Source organism: Vombatus ursinus, unplaced genomic scaffold (assembly GCF_900497805.2).
Source record: "Vombatus ursinus unplaced genomic scaffold, bare-nosed wombat genome assembly UNPS02010548.1, whole genome shotgun sequence".
NCBI lineage: Eukaryota > Metazoa > Chordata > Mammalia > Diprotodontia > Vombatidae > Vombatus > Vombatus ursinus.
Window position 1 is genome coordinate 10,839,926 of NW_020950326.1, and position 5,347 is coordinate 10,845,272.

Sequence of the window (5,347 nt, forward strand, 5' to 3'; positions counted from 1 at the left end):
GGAGATATGGAAGTACTTTACTTCTGTGAAAAATGTTTCTGTCTTTGTTGATACTATGACCCTATTCTATCAGGAGTAATGTTCAATGACTGCATAAATTGCTAACTTTTTCCTCTCTTTGGCACGCTTCTTTGTTAGCATTCATATTAATTTAATGGAAATATTTAAAGATCATGGAAGGGTTCTTTTATGTTTTATCTTTTTTTTTTAATTAACAAGGTTCATTATTTTTCTTCCTTTTGTTTCCTTTCTCTTTTAATTATTATGAAGTCCAAAACAGCATTGTCATTTTCACTTATTTCCTATCACTGCAGTATTATCAACCTATTTTTTCAAAAGTTACAGTAAAGTCCATAAGACCAGTTTCCTTCTACCTTCTGAAAGAATAAATTGCTAGTTAAGAATGTCAAGAACTTATTGGCTACTCTGATTTTAGGAAAAGGAGACTTTCAGCAGATATACATTTGACACCTCCATCTTATTTATTTTTTGTTATTTATTGTTTCAGAACCAACTTAAAATTTTGTAATTGAAAAAGAATAGGTCAGTGTATGTATGTGTGTGTGTGTGTGTGTGTGTGTGTGTGTGTGTGTGTGTATGAAGGGCTACCTACAGTATATCTCCCCCAACTATATAACGTCTGTTTTTCTCTTTTTTATCCTTACCTAAATGATCAGCCCCAGCTTTCTATATTCATTATCATGATATCCAAGCAGGTATCTGATTCCATTACATGCAACTCCTCTCTCTCTCTCTCTCTTTCTCTCTTTCTCTCTCTGATATTTCTTTTAAAAAGGTTTCCCAATGAAGTCATATTCCAGTCATTGATTTCCATTTCCCATCCCAACAAATCTCAGAGAGACCTAATTAATTTAAATCATCGAGGAAATATTTTTAGATAAAATGTATACATAACAAATTCCTATTATGTGATTAGAAGCACTGTAAAGATTTGAAATGCTTAACTTTGAAAGGTTAACTTCAGAGAAGGGATTTATGTCTCCTTATAAACCATGGACAGGGCAGAAGTGGCAAAGTGGACAGAGTTCCAGGTCTGGAGTTGGGAAGACCTGAGTTCAAATTTGGCATCAGATGCTTACTAGCTGTGTGACTTTGGTTAAATCACTTAACACTGTTTGCCTCAGTTTCCTTATCTGTAAAATGAGCTAGAGAAAGAAATGGCAAACCACTCCAATGTCTTTACCAAGAAGATCTCAAATGTTGTTGTGAAGAGTTGGACACAATTGAACAACAACAGCAAAATAATCAGGGATAAATGGAAAGAGTGTTGGATTTAGAAGTGAAGGAGCTGGGTGGATATCTAGGCTCTAAGTGACCTTGGGAAAGTCAATTAACATATCTAGGCCTGTCTGTAAAATGAGGATATCCAACTTTTAAGAATATACAATAAAGGTGAAAATACTAATCTCTTTGCTTCTTCTACCTTATACCGTCTGAGAAATTGAATTGGCAGTTAAGAAAGACCCTAAGCTTTCTTCCCACTTAACACTAAGATCCTGTGATCTCTATGTAAGTTAGGAACCTAAATCACTCATTTGGCACTTAATCATACATAAGTTTTTATTGGTATTTTAAATATTAATGGGTATATATCTTCTCTCTTCTACTAGATTGCAGTCTCCTTGAGGACAGAAATTACTTTAAACTTCTTGCTGTCAACTATAGCTTTGAACACACAGTAGGTACTCAAATAATTTCCAAATACATATTTCATCAGAAGGACTATTCCTTTGATCTCACACAGAATTTTAGATGTGTTAACATACTTATTAACTCACTGGTATTCAGCTCCATTATTAAGACACTGTCTCAGCCTCAGCCACTGGAGAATTTTTTCCATGATTTTTTTTTTTCATGGACATTTGGAACACTAAAAAGAAAATTAGTCTTACTGCCCTTATGGAATGAGTTCATATTTAACTTCCATGCCATAGACAGAAATTCAGTTTTATGAACCAGTTAAAGGAGAAGGTGCATGGTGTGCCTTTTGCAGTACTTAGATATTGATATATGATTTTTTTTTCCTCAAGGCTACGCTAAGGTGGTAGCAGTAATACGACTTTTTAAAATGTGAGTGAAACTTTCATTTGAAGCCTTTCCACTACATGACTTCAAGCACTTGGTTTGATGGCTTAAATAGTCACAGGCTGTAGGTTAAAATAGGAATGAGACTGAAAACTCTTACAATAACACTAAAGTTGAGGCATAATAACTGAAAAGCGACATAATACTTCATAGAGCTGTCCTTATTCAACCTTCATGGTGTTCAGTCTTGCAATACCTTTGCTATGAATCAGATTCTAGGGCATCATATGTCAAAGGAAACAGACACTATTAGCAGTCTAAGTTCTCCTTTAGTATAATTCTTAAATTCTTTTCTACCAAAGTCTTTCTGTTGAACTAACACAGTTATAAGCCACTGAGTAGTTCTTCAAGCTTTTTCACAACGGTTTTGCTGCCAGAACATAAGTTTTGTGAAAACCACTGTGAAACCTTCACAAAAATAGTCAAGGAAAAAAACTCATTGTTGTCACTGGACATATAGACTCTGGCAAGTACACAAGTACTGGTTACCTTATCTACAAATATGATGGAATTGATAAGAGAACCACTGAGAAGTTCAAGACAGAGGCTGCTGAGATGGGAGAGGGTTCCTTCAAATATGCCAGGGTCTTAGATAAGTTGAAGGCTGAATGTGGATGTGGTATCACCATTTATATATTTTTTGTGGAAATTTGAGACCAGAAAGTATTATGTGACCATTATTGATGTTCCAGGACACAGTGATGTTAACACGAACATGATTACAGGCACATGTCAAGGCTGACTGTGCTGTCCTGATTGCTGCTGGTGCTGTTGGTGAATTTGAAGCTGGTATCTCATAGAATGGGCAGACTCATGAGCATTACCTTCCGACCTACACACTGGGTGTGAAACAACTGATTGTTGGTGTCAACAAAATGGATTCCACCAACCCCCACCTCCACCACAGCCAGTAGATATATGAGGAAACCGTCAAGTAAATCAGTACCTATATTAAGAAAATTGGTTACAACCCTGACATGGGGGCTTTTGTGCCAATTTCAGGTTGGAATGGTGACAGCATGCTACAGCCAAGCTCTAATATGCCTTGGTTCAAGAAATAAAATGTCACTCATAAAGATGGTGATATTAATGGAACTACACTACTCAAAGCTTTGGATGCCATCCTGCCACCAACTTATCCAACTGACAAGCCCATGCTTCTACCACTCCAAGATATCTACAAGATTGGCGGTATTGGTATGGTACCTGTTGGTAATGTGGGAGACTGGTATTCTTAAACCAGGCATGGTGGTCACCTTTGCCCCAGTCAGTGTCACAACTGAAGTAAAGTCTTTTGAAATTCACCATGAAGTGTTGACTGAGGCTCCACTGGGGGATAACACTGTTTTCCATGTCAAGAATGTGTCTGTCAAAGATGTCTGCTGTGGTAATGTGTCTGGGGATAGCAAGAATGACCCACCCATGGAAGCAGCTGGCTTCACTGAACACGTCATTATCCTGAACCACCCAGGCCAAATCAGTGCTGGCTATGCTCCTGTTCTGGACTGTCACACAGCTCACATTGCTGGCAAGTTTGCTGGACTGAGGAGAAGACTGATCATTGTTCTGGTAAGAAGCTAGAAGATGGAAGCAAATTTCTGAAATCTGGTGATGCTGCCATCATTGGCAAGGTTCCAGACAAGCTCATGTGTGTGGAGAACTTTTGTGATTATCTTTGTCTTGCGTTGTTTTGCCGTTTGTGATATGAGGCAAACTGGTGCTATTGGTGTCATCAAGGCAGTTGACAAAAAGGCTTCTAAAGCTGGCAAGGACACAAAATCTGCCCAAAAGGCCCAGAGAGCTAAATGAATATTCTGTACAATACCTGCCACCGCATTCTTAATCAGTGGTGGAAGAAGAGTCTTAGAACTCTTGTTTTTTTGTTTTTTTTAAAGACCGGTTAATCATTACAATGCATCACTTCAGGAGGAAAGGAATGCTTTTGTGGACCCTTTGTTTCATGGCAGCTTTAAATTATTAGTTCTTAAAATTAGTAATTTTTAAGTGGAGAAAACTTGACCAAAATCTGTCATGGAATTTTGAGACCACTAAAATAGTTTAATGTGGAAAAAAAAAAGTTTTTCAAAAGGGCAATAGCAGCCCTTCAGATCTTTCTGTCAGTAGCATTTAACCAATACCATTTTGCAGATAAGGAAATTGAATCCCAGAAAAGGGAAATAATTTGTCCAAGTTATTCAGATCATAAGAACATAGATAGGTGGTCTGGGCTGCTTCCTTAAATGGAGGTTTTGGGAAGAACTCTTCACTCCACCCTCCAATCTGTGGAGCAGAGGGTCCTGGATAATGAAGCTTCTAACGACAAGGTTCCCTGGGGACATAATGGAGAAGTCTAAAAGAGACCAGCTGGGTAGGAAATGAATGGGTTCTCCTTTCTTTCTTTAGGCATGATTCACTGAACTCAAATACTTAACATATAGCTTACTGCAGCATAAATTAAAGAGTAGGTCATGAACTCCTTTTTGGAATCATCTGTTTAGAGCAGATTTTCAGAGATGGCAGAGGGAATTCAGGAACCACCTATACCCATAACTCATGGAAAGGATTAAGAACAATATATGTGTGTGTGTGCGTGCGTGTGTGTGTGTGTGTGTACCTGTGTGTGTGTATACCTGTGTATTTCTCTTCATAATTGAAAAATGGAAATAAATAATATGTGGGTTATATACCTTCCAGAGTTTGGTGAACATGAAATGAAATCACACATGCAATGACCTTTGTAACTAAAAGTCATTATATATGTGTGGACTATGACATACATATCTGGGACCCCATTTCTAGATTATGGACTATAATGAGGAAAAAGAGGGAAACTCCACTGTTAGAAAATGGTTTACCTTTACCAGTTCAATAACCTAATGGGATTCACAAATAGCTGGCAGTCTTGCCATTTGGGAGAGATACTCTTTCATTATGGCTCCATTCTGACTTCAGCTCCGTCCAACTCTGACTCCATTCCAAGATTAGATTCTCTCCCACAATCCTCATCTCTAGTAGGCGAGCTCACTGATCAATCAAGTCTCAGGCTGCAGCAATGGCTGCCACAGCCATTCAAGTCTAATTTATAGATAGCATCCTGGATGATGGATAATCTGGATGATGACTATATTAGCACTGCCACTCATAAAGTACTGAGGAAATCCAATTTTTAATAGCAATTAAAAGAAAAATCCGGCAACTCTGTCAACGTTCAAATTGTGTCACTTCCTGCCCCAACATATGC

The 5,347-nt window shown here is 37.8% G+C and overlaps 1 pseudogene; it reads left to right on the top strand.

The window, feature by feature from the left end:
• Window positions 1–2,550: 2,550 nt before the first annotated feature.
• Window positions 2,551–3,915, top strand: LOC114037798 (annotated as a pseudogene).
• Window positions 3,916–5,347: the final 1,432 nt, after the last annotated feature.